Source organism: Acanthisitta chloris, unplaced genomic scaffold (genome assembly GCF_000695815.1).
Source record: "Acanthisitta chloris isolate BGI_N310 unplaced genomic scaffold, ASM69581v1 scaffold11727, whole genome shotgun sequence".
Lineage (NCBI taxonomy): Eukaryota > Metazoa > Chordata > Aves > Passeriformes > Acanthisittidae > Acanthisitta > Acanthisitta chloris.
In genome coordinates this window covers 1-15444 of record NW_008682061.1, presented here as the reverse complement: position 1 = coordinate 15444, position 15444 = coordinate 1, and the positions used below count along the sequence as shown (strand labels likewise).

The 15444-nt window shown below is 43.4% G+C and overlaps 1 pseudogene; it reads left to right on the top strand.

Moving 5' to 3' along the window:
- Window positions 1-9506: 9506 nt before the first annotated feature.
- On the top strand, window positions 9507-9995 carry LOC103805700 (annotated as a pseudogene).
- Window positions 9996-15444: the final 5449 nt, after the last annotated feature.

Here is a 15444-nt window from a genome sequence, read left to right as displayed (position 1 = left end):
CCATTGGGCTGTTTAGTCTATAAGAGTAGTAATCTCCCACAAACAGGTCTTAAATCCTGCACACAGAATACAATTTGTTTTAAAACAACTGACAAAACATAAAATCACAAGCACAAAATCGTAATCCCAGTTCCATGCCAAAGGTCATAAACCCCCAAGTGTTAAGCACAAAATCACAATTCCAAAACCCAGTTCCTCCCCAAAGGTAAACCTTAAATGTTACCAAAGGGGGACTCTAACCAAAAGGGGACTCTAACCCCTATGGTAGTGGGACTCTAACCCATGTACCAACTTCAGGAATTTCACCTGTGGTACAGCGCCCAGCGTGAGATGTCTCTCATGACTTATGGGAACCAATTAACCTAGGTTCCAAAATCAAACAAAACCAAATACCTTATCTTTCAAGCAGTCAGTCCTTGTCTGCTCCCGCAGTCAGCCAGTGAAGTAAGGAGTCCCTCTGAAAACTCTTGGGGGGCCCCAAGGTAGTCCCAGACTCCAGCGGATCCTGCAGCTGTGCAGAGAGGGTCCTGCCACGGTCACCAAAACTGATACCAAGAAATCCGGAAAACTACTCACAGACATATATCTCTAAGTAGCAGGTATTTGTTTATTCAGAGCTGGGCACAAGGGGGATCGCTCCACCAAACTTGTGCAACCAGGGACAAAACTTCGGTTTATATACACTAAATGCTCATACATATTCATTATTTCCAGGAATGGCTGTATATCATTATAATTAGTTCTTGAAAGTCATTTTCATAGTCTCCTCCTTCATCTCCTCCCACTTGGTGGTGGTCCAACAGCTTGCGGTGGTCATCCGGGGGTCTTCAGGAGGAAGGCTGGTAGTGTTCATCATGTTGAACATTTTACCTTTGGGTTTAACGCATGCTTTATAGTCCTGTTTTCCTGTTGTTAGTCCTCAGAACTGATAGCATTCACTTTATATTCCTCTTATCTTCTTGTCCACCCAGTTTGTCATCCTTTTATCTTCTGGTTCTCCTTGAATTTTATCATTTACATCCATTCGCAGCTTAAGCAATCCTACAAGTATGCTGACTTAGGTTTGCTAACATAAGCTCTTCTTAAGAACATCCTGATAAAATGCTTTGCTATATTATTTTCTTTGTATCACAGCAGCAGTAAATAAAAACAAACCTCTTGTTAATGATTTATACAGAGAAATCATTTTCCATATATTTCAGCATGCAGAGGGAAATGTTTGATCAGATGAAGAAGGAGACATTATTGCCCTACCATGATGGTGTTAGAAGGAGGCTACTGTGTCTGAAGGCAGCTCAGAGGCAGCTCACTAGCAGAGTCAATCTAGGAAAGTTTGGTAACACAGATGATGGAATTGTGCAGGGTTTTGATTTCTGTGCCAGTAACCATTCCCTAAATACCCATAAAACTTTCCATTTGTAGCCTGGAGTAGCTGTCACTACCTCCAGGATGGTGTGGTCTTCAAGAGCTGTCTAGAGTAGAATAAGCATTTAAGTGCCGTTCAGTGCATGTTGACACTTTTCCCCAAAGAGTTTTATGGCTGTTGTTAAATGAATAAAGTTTTTCCTTGTAGTGGCACACACTGCTGCACCCAGCAGATTGCTTGGGGTATTCTCTTGCATTGTCTCAGGAGTCACCTTTGATTATATATCATACCAAGAGTGATGATGCTTGGTCTGGGAGCTCAGCAACCTGGTGTTGACTTGATGTAGACAAATCTCCTGGCTTGGCTTTTTGTGTTGTAATGAGCTGGAGCACAGTTGGCATATAATTTAGCTTTCTAGTGTCCCAGAGGCCTCATCTTCACAAAGGCAATGAGTAAAAATGACATGCCAACTCATAATGTCATTAGGATCAAACACTATTGCTTGATTCAGAGTTGTAAATCCAGTGAACTGAGTCCAACTTTAGAGCAGTCTACAGCACTGTTTGTTTTGGAGGGCACAAGTGGGAGGAGGTTGGTCCTTTAGGGACCAGAAGTCAGCATGAGGCGTTGTGTACAGTCTGATGGCTGTACTCCCTTCCCTGACACCCAGATACAGATTTAGGTTGTGAGTGAGTAGATTTGCAAAACCTTGGTGCAGTTCTCAGGCAGGAGCTTGTAAAAGTTCTTGGGCAACATGATGGGCAACTCTCTTCCCACAGATGAGTGTTTGCTATATTGGCTGTTGTCACAGCTGTATTTTGGGCAGTCTTGCTTTTATGGGCCTTGTGATTTATGGCTGTGTCAATTATTTAATCATTCAGTTGGCCCTCCCATCAGCCCTGTATGATAATTACTTACATAGAAAGGTGACTATCTGATCTAATTATGGAGTCTCAAACCTAGTAACGGAGTCAAATATGATTCCATAATCTACTCTTATGTCTCTATGTTGAGAAGACAGATACATGTGTGTAATGTGCACACTTGCATGCATCCATAATTATGGATATGCTTGGACTCTCATTTATTTCTGTCTCTTTATCTTGGAGGGGGTGCTCACAGCCTCCTCTGGCTATGAGAGATCTTTGGTTTATCATGTCTTTTCCCCTCCAGTGTGGCTTTTCCTGGTTCCCTTTGCTGGGCTTGGGCATGCTGAGGCAGAGCCATCAGTCAGTGTTAGTCATGCTGGTGGAGGTGCAGAAGGCTGGTAGCACTTGGACTCAGGGAAAACTGATGGAAACAAATGAAGATTATATTTCTGCTGTTGTTCTGGCAACTGCCATTAATCCTTGCTCCTTGTTTTCATGTGGATAAACCACATCTGGGAGAGCTTGCATCCTTTCCCTTCAGAGAAAATCCTTACATAACCCATGCAAAATCAGAGGCAGAGATAGAAGAACTGGAACAAAAGCAGTGTTGGAGGCAGGGGGACCATGTGGAGAGGAACCACCTTTCTTCTTCTGATTCATCCTATTAATGAATTACATGCCTTATAGATAATCTGTGGATTACAGACATTCACATATGACCATACCATTTATAATTATTCTTATCAGTTGAGGTTCTCATACTTTACCTGTTGTATACCTACATCTATTTTATGTGTCTTTATCCAGGTATATCTTATAAATGGGGATTTTAGCATTGTGTTTAAAATTGTCATTCATTGGAGAGACCAATTTGCCCAGCACTGGAGATAGAGGCCAAATCACAGCACAGAATGCCTGGGGTCAGAACAGCCCCTGGAGATTTTCCAATCCACCATGCTGCTCAGAGCAGGGTCATCTAGGGCAGGATTCTCAGGGTTATGCCTGGTTGGGATTTGGATATCACTGGGCCAGCTCTGATTCTTTATGAAGAGATATTATTCATTTGTTTTGCTTGGAGGGGAAGTCCTTCTGCCTTGTTTGTGTCCTCATTGATACAAGGTGGGTGAAAGGAAGAGGCTGTTTCCTATGGGATCTATAGTGTGGACAAAAAATAGCTGTCACAGTCATTTTCTGAGCTCCCTGCCAAAGCTGGGTTGTTCTTTCAGAGTATCATGGCCACAGGAAGTAACTAAGTCTGTGGTCCAAAGATGTGATAAATCTAGTTCCAGGGCTCTGAGTGGCAGATTAAATATGCTATTTATGCATAATACTGATCTAGCATAAACTCATCCTCCTAGTTCAAATTTGTTCAAAAAAATTTGCAGTGACTTACTTTTATCCCAGCAGACTTTGTATTGCATCATACTATGTCATTTGTCTGCACCACACTGGCTTTATGGCTCACAAGTTTTATCCATCCTCTGGAACTGCCTTTAAGTTGGCACGAAGAAAGGCTTAATCCTCATATTGTGTCCTTGTCCATTCCATAGAAGTGTGATCAGATGCATCAAACCTGTGCTGCTGGTGATCTTGCAGTTCATGGACCACGAGAACAACCATGTTTGAAATTCCTAGGGTTTTTTTGGAAAGCAATAATGAAGAAATAGGTTGGGGCACTTTTATACTCCTAATGTGGGTTAACTGAGTTCAGTGCATCTTGCCACATGCCAGGCTGTTGGGTTTTTATGTCCCATGCTGAATTCTGAAGTTTCATGGATACTTCTCATAAAAACAAGTTTCTGACCAAAACTTTCCCTCAGGTGTAATGTGGGTTGTCCATTGATCTCTGCCCCAGAGACAGCTGCATTTCAGCAATGGCATATATAAACATGAAAGCAACCCGTGAGTCTTAGGAGTGAAAGGTGATAGCTCATCATTAAATGCTGCTGTATAGTCTCCAGTGCTTTGTAGTGAATGGTTTTTAAAGGATGGAGTGTAAAGAGGCTTCCAGGATTTCTAATATTTTGCAGAGATTAGGGATTTAACTGTATGCCCCATGAAAGAATGTAAAATCCAGAAGCAACATGATAGACATGGGGTTTGAGAAGATGGGATTTCCACTTCATGTTCAGTATGACATCTCAGACTTGTGCCTCAGTTTCCCCTCATTTAAACCTGTTCAAGAGATTTTTTTTTCTTTTTCATCTTTAGGCATTTTGGACTCTATGGATAAAACTAAAGCAGTCTCAGTAGCTACAGACATGGCTGGGATTAGTATACATGGGATTTGGGCAGCAACTCTTAATATTACTCCGAGCTCTCTGCTGGTGTTCCCGGTGCTTGAGAAGATCAGAGGAGCAGTACAAATGCTGGGCAGCTGAACCTGCCTTTCTTGCATTCATCTAACCAGTGTTTGCTTGTTACTAATGTGGTTGCTCCTACACTTAGGGCAAAAGCCATGACAAGTATTATGTCCACTTTCATTTAATAGAGAATCCCAGATCGATTTCTTCCCCCTTACTATGAGCTCTCACCTCTGTTTTTGTCCTCAGCAAATTTTCAGTTTAATCACCGTGCTGGTTTTGGCTGGTATGGAGTTAATTTCTTCTCAGTAGCTGGTACAGTGCTGTGTTGGATTCAGAATGAGAATAATGTTGATAACACACTGATGTCTTGGTTTCTGCTAGGTTGTGTTTATCTTAAATCAAGGACGTTTTCTTTCTTGTGTCTCATGCTCTGGCAATGAGAAGGTACACAGAAGAAACTGGGAGAGACCGTAGCCAGGATAGGTGACCTGAACTAGCCAAAGGGATATTCCACACCATAGAACATCATGCCCATTATATAAACTGGGGTAGGGAATTACCCGGGGCATGGGCCAATCCAGGTTCAGGAACAGGGGCTGGCATCGGTCTGCGGATGGTAAGCAATTGTTTTGTGCATCACTGGTTTTCTTTTGTTGGGTTTCATTTTTTCTTTCACTTTTTATTATCCATTAGTACTTTATCTCATTTTGTTCTCAAATATTAAGCTGTTCTTGACCTATATAGTTTACTTTTGTTTCTCTTCCCTATTCCACCAGGGTGGGGGAAGGAGGGAGGAAGGAGTGTGAGAGGCTGCATGGTTCTTGTCTGCTGGCTGAGGTTAAACCACAACAATCACTTTATAGCACTGGCATCTGAATACTTGCTAGCATGAGTGATTGCCTGATGTAGAAGGAAGGATATTCAGAATCCTTAATGTAAGACATCCAGTATGACCCAAAGGGAAGTCTTGTACTTCAGGCCTTTGCCTTTGCATGTTTGAGGTGCTCAGAGGAACCAATAAGAAAGGTGAGCAGTGGTAGCAAGGCTGAGTGGGCAGGCATTTGATTTCTCAGTACTTATCAGAGGAAGCATGAATCTCTCCCTAATTAATAACTAATCCCACCTTCTGTGAAATTTCTTGTCATTCACCTGTGAATTACCCTCTTCAAATTTAACTTGATTGCAGGAAGCCTGCTAGCAGTAACACTTTCCTCCAGGAACTTCATTCAGATGGTAAAACACTTCTGTAGCTGCTTATTGAATGAGACTTGATGCTGGTGAGCCTCGGAGGCCTGGAAGGCCAGTTTGGGTGAGCACTTAAAAGACTAGACAGCCCCCAACTCTTGGATGTTTAAAATAGAGCTAGAGGTCTCCTGGAAAATCTGCTTCCTCCCTAGATTTCCAGATCTGCATGTTGCCAGCTAAGGCAGAACAGTTGCTGGAAGACAAGTGTTCATGGCCATCCCTCCAGTGCTTCTTCCACTGATAGGACAAGGGGGAATGACTTTAAACTGATAGAGGGCAGGTTTAGATTGGATATTAGGAAGAAATCTTTTACTGTGAGAGTGGCAGGGGGTTTGAAACGAGATGGTCTTCCAACCCAATGCATTCTATGATTCGATGATTCTGCTTGCAGGCACTTTGGAGAGGGAAGATGGGGTTGTTTCCAAAAGAGGTTACACTTTCAGAAGCCTGAAGTGAGGTTTCCTAATGAGTCAAGCTGCAGGTAGCCTGCCCAAACAAGACAAGTATGATGTCCCTGGATCCAAGTCATTTAACTTAACCCTGAAGGAGAGTAAGGAGAGACCTAAAACAATGACCCAGTTAATTCTGCCTCGCTGTGTTAGAGCACAGGGTTATTTGTTGCTACCTTTGAGTCTGGTGATATCATCTGCAGGCTCTCACCAGAACAGGAGGCTAATATTTGTAAGTAGGATTTTAAGGTGGATTCGGCATGAACTCACCTGACATTGATGTAATACAATGACTTTATTCATCTGTTGCTTGTTTCTACGAACCTGGAGACACACAGCCAAGCAGGGATGAGTGGGCATTATGATGCAAACCTTGGGTCCAAGACCCACAACCAGACTTTGGAGAAGACACCTGTCTTTTTTTTCCCCCTCCATAAAACATTACCCAATGACTCAAAACCTAGATGACCCTTCCCATCTCAGAGCCATGATTTATATTTCAGCTCCCATTCAACATAGGATCCCAAGTGGGTTGATTCATTACACCGGTGGCTGTGGTCCCTTCCTTGCACCCTTGGTGACTGTGGACTCATCCTGCTGCTCTGCCTGCTGATCTAGATGCTGTCTGCCAGAAGCCTTCTCTTTTCTACCAGCCTGCGGGTGGAGGCTGGCACAGAGTGCCCACTGTACATTTGTGCATATCAGAGCAGTAGCTCCCTGAAATGCTGCACCTCCAAGTTTTTGTCACCTTGTGTTTTGTGTTGCAGCCCAGGGGTGTGTGCACATTTCATCCCTCTCCAAGGAATTAACAATTCAAAATGTCAGATAAATAGTATGGTCTTTTTTTTGGATTGGACCAGTTGTAAGAGGAAGGTAACCCTGACTCCATAAGCACAAAGGAGAAGTGAGGTGCAAGGTTGATCAATTAGATGGAACAGCTCATTGCAAGGGGGTGGCTTTAATGTACTAATTGCATTAGTAATTTGTGACTACCACATGGAAAACACTTGGGTTCAAAACTATGTAAGGGCATTAACTAACCCACCCTATAATAGGTTTGAATGAGATAAGCATGATCCTTGTTCCACAGGTGGTGCACTGGAGAGACCTAATGACTGCAGAGTGAGTCAAGGCAGGCATGCAGGAGACCTTGAGTCTGTTCGTTCTTCTAGATCACCTTAAATGAGACCAGTGGCAGCGGCTCTGGGAAATGAGTCTCCTCCCTATTGCCAGAAGATGTGCAACTTAAGCATAAGTGTTTTTATGGTGTACTTCTATCTACTATGACCTGCAGAAACCATCTCTAAGGCCAGATGGCAACTCAGGCTCCATGATAGCTCTTCCTTTTTTTGTCCTTTTCTTTTGTGTTTTCTGCTTGGGCTGTCAGCTTGTGCTCTTTATGGCAACTTTATTTTAATTTGTGTCTGCTGGGACCTGGGTGGAGGTCACCTAATGATTTCATGGTGCTCTAGGATGCTTAGGATTTTCTGTTAGTAGCCATATGTGCCAGGGTCAGACAAGTGAGCCATGGCCATACTCCAGTGGAAATGTGGATTTATAACTAATAAAAGGTGCTTGTTATTATTTTTGTAAAAATTTTTAAGGTCCTGCAAGGTGCCTTTAAAAAAACAGAAAGAAGCCAGCAGTACAGGGACATGATTTTTCTTGGTGAGCTGTGCTTTAGAGTAGTCTACACTGATATTGCTGTTATGATTTGGTGATAGGTAGCAAGATCATTTTTGTTTCTCCTTTACAGTTTATTGCTGCTAAGAATGACCTGGGAAATCCCTGACTTTACTCAGATCTTGCTTGCAGTTGGTTGAGGGGAGGGGTTTGGCAGTGTACCGGATCTAATCTATCAGGGAGCTACTACTGAAAGAGTAAGTCTGCACCCCCAGCACCTACTTCTGGCAGTGCCTTCTTGTTTCCTTCTCTGTATGCCAGAAATGATATTCCTCTGACCCACTGGGGAGCTGTTTCTGATAAAGTAGCAGAAAATATCTTTGTTTCACTCTGAGATATTCTTCTGCTAATTTTGTAGACCAAACTGGCTTGCCATGATAGGGAGGGGGGAGGTGGCTATGGGGGAATTTTAGGGAGGATGTATGAAAGCACCTCAACACCTTAAAAAACACCCTACATGTACCTTTTTTAGACAGATATTTAGTATTTGGCTTAGCCTTTATATGTCATTGTGGGCAATACATCTTTTGCCTCAGTTGACCATTCACAGCTTCTCCCATTAACTTTGGCCAAAACTTTGTAAGGTACTGAATATGAGTGTTTCCATCTCAAAGGGCTCCATCTGTGATGTTCTAAAGAAAGCAAACATTTGAAGGAGAGCACAGTCTGTGCATCAGTCAGCCCAAGCCTTTGCCACAAAACAGCAGTATCCAAGGGAATGAGGAATGCTTGAAAACACTGAGTTTAGCTTTCTTTCATCACTCTTAATACTTGGGACACTGACATGCCCTGCAAGAGACCCAAGTGGATCCTCCTGTGCTTCCAACGTCCCAGGGAGCATCTTGATCTGTAGTCACTGTGTAATGAATAACTCATCCAAAGCAGGTTTCCCCCCCCAGAATAGCTGGCCAAGGGCATCTCTCTCTCAAACCTGGGAAGTGGATAGGGAGTTTGAAACTTTTCTGCCTGATTTATAGGGCAATACCATGTTTTCTGTGTTCTGACCACTGGGTTATTGTTTAACCCAAGGCAAGTGTCTGCCTCTATTTTTTTCCCCTCTGAAAAATCCTGTGACAGTAAGCACTTTGAAGTAACAAGGAGGTTCATGGATGTGGAAAGCTGGTAGTCCCCTCATTTATTTCCCAAGTCGAGTTGAAGGCATTTGCATTTAGATAACATTTTTTAATATATTAATTTTCATCAATTTAGCAATGTAAGTGGCTATTGTTCCTTGCTTTGTGATACCAGATCCAGCCCTCAGAAATGCTGGCAAGCCTTGATTCTCATTTTGCTTCAAGGAAAGCCCTTGAGATGCTGCAGGGGAAGCCCAAGCATGCCCTATTTCAGTCATCTCCACACTTGTGTTCGATACATGTGTGCATGCTAACTTCCTTTTTTTCTTCTCTTTTCTTTTGACAGTGGCAGATTTGGTCACTTCTGATCTCCTTGTAGCCTTTGGGCGATCAGGACATTGAATTTGACGGACAGTTGCCATTCGTTCCCTTGGATCGTACGTGCCCTTGCTTTCCTCATCTCCTCCTGCTCTCCCCTTCCCTCTGATAAAACTCGAGGTGGTTGCAGTATTGCTATGGAGCCCAGGGAGACTTTGGGCAGTTTTTGGCAAAGGGGGGGCGAGGCAGACTTTCTGCCAGCCACTGTCACCTCTGTGAAGCCTCCGGCTGCCTCCAGCTGTGTGGAGATGATGCTGCCTGTGGCCGGCTTGGGGAAAGGGATCCCTGTGAGTGGCAAGAGGCTGGAGCCCAAGGAAGAGGATGAGCTGGGTTCTGGGAGAGATGTGGATTCCACTTCTAATGCAGACAGTGAGAAATGGGTGGTGGGAGACAGCCTGGAGGAGCAGGAATTTTCCATCAAGGAGGCTAACTTTACAGAGGGGAGTTTAAAACTAAAGATCCAGACCACTAAAAGAGCTAAGAAGCCCCCAAAGAACTTGGAGAATTATATTTGCCCTCCTGAGATCAAAATCACCATCAAGCAGTCTGGGGAGCAGAAGCTTTCTAGAGCTGGTAAAAACAGCAAAGCAGCTAAAGAGGAGGAGAGATCACACTCCAGAAAGAAGGTAAGTCCTATTCTTTCCTGTATTTCCCCTTTCTCCTGAAAGCAGAGGGAGAGGGGAGGATTAAACCTGCTCAGTTTGTGTCCAAGACATAACCTTTGCAAGGTTTACAAAGCCCTGCTTGGCCATCGAGGAGGTAACACAGAGTGGGTGTCATTCTGCATCGCCTCATATGCTGTCGGGATGATCTTGAACTATCCTTCAGGTGAACCAATTCAGAAGGGAACAAAAGTTCAGTCAGACCTTTTCTATTTTTGTGCATAATTGAGGTTTAAGATTAATAATTACATGAGTGATAAATGAAGGAGCCCACTTCTAAACTGCTTTGTGCTTGAGTGCTTATGCTTGAGCCTTTCAGCAGTTAAAGCTTTCAACTGCATTTTTAGCTTACAGATATGTGCATTGTGAACAATTGAATCCATTCCTGTATACTGGGCAAAGGGCCCCATTATTCTTGATTACAGCATTGTGTGAGCAGCACTATAGTTATGTTTCAGAAAATGCTACCACTATAAGTCTCATTTTCTCCCAGATAATTTTCTCGAAATATCCTTCTGCAAAGAAATTTTTGCTACTTTTACTTTTTCATTTAGTCAATGAGAGGAAGAAGAAAGGGAAAAGAAAGAAAATCCTTTGTATGAGCTGTTTCAGGAGCACCCATTTGTTTTGCCATTGGCTTGATTTTTCAGTAGTGTCATCTACATTTAGTCTTAAAACAAATTTAATTTGAGCATTTTAAGCAGCACTGGTGGGGAGAGGGATATCTGGGGACTGCTCATGTCCGTTTGGGTGTAGTGGTGTCTTCTGTCCTAGGCATTAGAGAAAGGGGCTTTGGTCAGGTTGTGGCTTTATCACAGTGCAAATAGAATCATAGAAATGTAGAATGGCCTGGGTTGGAAGGGGCCTTAAAGACCATATAGTTCCAATCCCCCTGCCATGAGCAGGGACACCTTTCACTAGTCCAGGTTGCTCAAAGCCCCATCCAACCCATCCTTGAACACTTCCAGGGATGGGGCATCCACAACTTCTCTGGGCATCCTGTGCCAGTGCCTCACCACCCTCACAGTCAAGAATTTCTTCCTAATATCTAAACTAAACCTACTCTCTTTCAGTTTGAATCCATTCCCCCTTATCCTGTCACTACATGCTCTTGTAAAAAGTCCCTGTCCGTCTTTCTTGTAGGCTCCCTTCAGATACCGGAAGGCTGCAATTAGGTCACCCTGAAGCCTTCTCATTTCCAGGATGAACAAACCCAATTCTCTTAGCCTTTCCTCATAGGAGAAGTGCTCCATCCCTCTAATCAGCTTGGTGGCCCTCCTCTGGATTCACTCCAACAGGTTGATGTTCTTCCTGTGCTGGAACCCCAGAGCTGGATGGTGGGGGTCTCACCAGAGTGGACTAGAGGGGCAGAATCGCCTCCCTTGACCTGCTGGCCACACTTCTTTTGATGCAGCTCAGGATACTCTGCCTTCTTAGTAGCACATGGGCATCATGATTAGTTCAGACAGGAACCCAGATTTGATGAAAGATTCATGAGTATCTCCAAAACCTGGACAAATTCATCTGGGATGTAAGCGTCCACTGATTAGAGCTTGGGGCATGACTTGGCTTTCTTGTTCATGCAGAATGGATCCCTCTTCTCCCATACACACTTGATGAATTCTCAAAGGGCTACTTGAAACCTTGAGGAGGATAACTGCCAATGGGTCTCCCTGGAGACAACCTCTTCAGCAGACTGACTTAGTCCAAAATTTTCATAACTCTAAATCAATTTTTGAAGCATCAACATTTCCCATTAAATCAAGGCAGAGCCCAGGTGGATTAACATTGCTCACTCTGAGAGTACTTCTCTTAGAAGCTGAACTTGAAAAGAAAGCAACAAATGAAAGGGAGTTTTTTTCCTCAGGATCCTGCTAAATGGTATAGTCTATGTGCATGAAAAATAGTAGCTATTTTTAGCACAGCAATGGTTTGCCCCTATAGCACACTGAGAAGAGACGTTCCCACCTATTGAGTGGAATGGGCTGTCTTCTTAGCACCAAGCAATGTCTTATTTCCACTTCCCTTTCCTCACTGAATACTTGCAGAAGTCTCAGGGGAAGAAGCCATTTAGTGAGACCATGCTCAGTGATAGCAAAGGTTTTATAAGAAATCCCTCCATGGACATGCAGGGAGAAAAAAAAGACTTGCAAACCACTACCTACCTTGAATGGACTGTGAAGCATATGACTGCTTAGAAATCAGAGCTTTCATTTCTATTTATCACCCAGTCAGATGGGTATGGAAAGCATGTTTGTTCCTTCATGTGGTCATCCAAAAAATTAAATAAATAAAGCTAACTATAAGGAAACTATGTGCAAAAAAATCCCCCAACCTGAGCAACAACAGAAAAAGCACCTTCTAGTGTGGTTATGCTCAGGGTGAGACTTTAATTGCAGAAAGATAAGGAGTTTGAAAGAAGCTAGTTAGGAGGAAGCAGCAAGTTGAAACATGGATCTGTAGCTGTCTGGTCCAACTGTGGGTTTCCCTGAAAGAGAAGAGCATGCAGGAACCTTCAGCATAGAATCATACCTCATCAATCATGTTCTATAGAATATCCTGAATTGGAAGGGACCCACAAAGGTCATCGAGTCCAACTCCTGGTCCTGCACAGGACAACTCCACAGGACAACAATTCTGCATGTCCTCGCAGAACTGTTGAGAGCTGTGGTAGTGGTTAAAAAAAAAAGTGATTGTCACATTGAAATTATTCTGGCAGTTTTGATATTTCAGATTTAGGCTGATTGCCTGTTGCTTTAATCAGCACAAACTCCAGAAAAGCAGCTACTGGCAGCAACAAGAGGGAACAATGCATTTAAACCTATGGGGCCAGACATTCAACTGGTATCACTCCACTGTCCTCTGTGGATTTTTGCCAGGAGTGTTTGGCCCAATGTACACATTTCCCTTGCACATGGAAGCAGCATCAGTATTTGAGTTTACCACCTTGCTCATGGATACAGGGCATATATAAAGGCCCCACAGACTGTTGTTTCAAAATTATTAACTGTCTGCATCTTCACTACTAGCTTTAAAACAAAATTTATCTCAGGGAAGAGTTAAGGTTGGATGTAGAGATGAGGGGGGGTGGAGTTTTGGGGCCAAGATTCAATTAGTCAACATAGATGCCCTTAGTAGTCCCTTAATGGTCTGTAAACCCTAAAATATGGTAAGAGTCGAATGGGGAATATCAACTGGAGGACTCATTATCTTCTCATCAGTTTCTCATGGCTCTATGTATCACCTGGGTGGTGAGGTTTGTAGAGAGATATGGTATATTTTATTAACATCTGTGTTACAACAACTCTACCATTATAAACCTGTGTGGTTCATTGAGGAATTTCAGCACTTTGCAGCATTCTAGCTTCCTGTGAGCCATTCTCCACCTGCATAACTGAAAGATGATAATCAACTCTGAGGGGATTTGCAGATAATTTTGCCTTATAATCTGGCAGTGCAAGGAAATGAGTTAGAAGCCACTCTCCTTGCTGATGATTCTGTCTGAGGAGGAGAGGGCTGAGCAGTGAATTTTTGATGTGTCACCACCAATCATGCCTGTGCTTCACAGCAGGGCAATGTTGCTCATTCCCCGCCTGGTACTTCTGTGAAAAGGCACTTCTGTAATGTGCTTGGCAGGTGTTTCCCAGGAGGACACATAGGAAATAGTTTCCTCATACCTCTGAGGTAGAGCCTACACTGTAATTTCCAAATGGACTTTTTTTCAGTAGCCTCCCCTGCACTCCAGTATATGCTAAAATATTGTGCTGGCCTGGGTAGCTTCACCTAAATGACCTGTTGGCAGATACCTGCTGTATTCCCAGGTGGGTAATTTGATGAAATCTCACCCTTAAGACAGAAAAATAAACATAAGGCAGGTATTTTTCCACTGAGGAGCAGCAGCGCTAGCAGGTGCTTGATCATCCCTCATTTCCTCCTCCCAGTCTTTTCAGCTGCAGGGACAGTCCCTACATCAGTCTCCTGCCTAATCTGTATTAGTGGGGAACTGGTAGGCACTTTTGTTGCATCTTCCACTGAGAACTGATGGTACTGGATTGATGATGTTGTACTTCTATACCCCATGTATGTGCTGGTTAGATGGGGATAATGAATTTGTCTTGCCCATTTTCTGATGTTGTGTTCACCAGCACTCAGGTGAGTACTCTTCCCAAAGACATCCATCCTCTTGCTTTCCATGGGATGCTTTTCTTCAATAATTTATGTAATTATTAGGATGAATTCCCTCCAGCCTTTTGTCTCTTGTCTTCATTTCATTGCACTACTTGCAATTATATTCCTGATTTGAAGGGGAGGGGAAGCCTGTTTCCTTCTGTGACACACACATGGAGCGATTGCAAGAGGAACTGAGAAGAACATGATCTGTCCTTAGGTCATCAACTCTGGGCATGGGTAGGACCTTCTATTAGTCACTCGGGGACAGCAACTGCCAATGTGCTTCATGGGAATTTGTGAAGCACAGGGCAGCTCTGCTGGAAGGCAGCACATCCTTTGCTGCTCCCTGTATTTTGCTTGGCAGCTATGGTGGGTAGCCAAGTCATGTTTCATCCTTGAAGGTAACTTGGGTACTTAGGATGTGGGGCCCTTGAGTCTGCTTCGGGCACCCTTGAAGAGAGTGGTAATTTGGCTATTGATGTCATCTAGAGGGAAGAGGATGTGCAATAGAACAACAGAAGGACTGACAGTGACACCCTTGGCTTTCAGCACCTGCTGGAGTTCATATTACTGATGTGTACATAAGACTTTGGCAAAGAAGGACAGTTACTAATTACTGTCAAAATAAACTATAATAATATAATAAACTATAATAAATCACTATTGCATTGTGATTTTGGGTGCTGAACTTCAGTTCTACCTGCTAAGATGTTGGCATGGGGGATCATCCTAAGGTGCTGAAAAGGTGGGATGGAAATAGGGAGAAACCCTGTCTTTTTTTGGTCTATCTGGCCTGACTTAAGATAATAAAACTTAGCACGTGCCTGTGGGGTACAAGAGCTGCATGCTGGAGATATAAGTCAACTCTGTCCATCTTGGTCATATAGTTTAATAGGCCTATGTGAAATCCCTGTATCAGAGGCCAGTCACCATGCCCATATTTGTAACATCTCAGTGATATATATCCTGGCAGGTTTTCCTTTTTGTTCCCTCCCCGGCATGGAAGGAACCATCTGCCGGGTTGGCTTTCAGAAGAATTTTGAAAAATACCAATTTTCCTTTGTTACGAGTGGAGGGAGGTGCTCACAGGGCAGAAGGGGGAAGGAGAGCCTGACCTAAAATCAAGCCAGTATTTTCAGGGATTTTAGAATAGCTTGTATTGTCTTTCCTACTCCCCAAGGAAGGGTTGTCCTGTTTCTTTTTTCTCTTTGATTGGATTCCCTGCCACTCTGTGAGCAAGTCA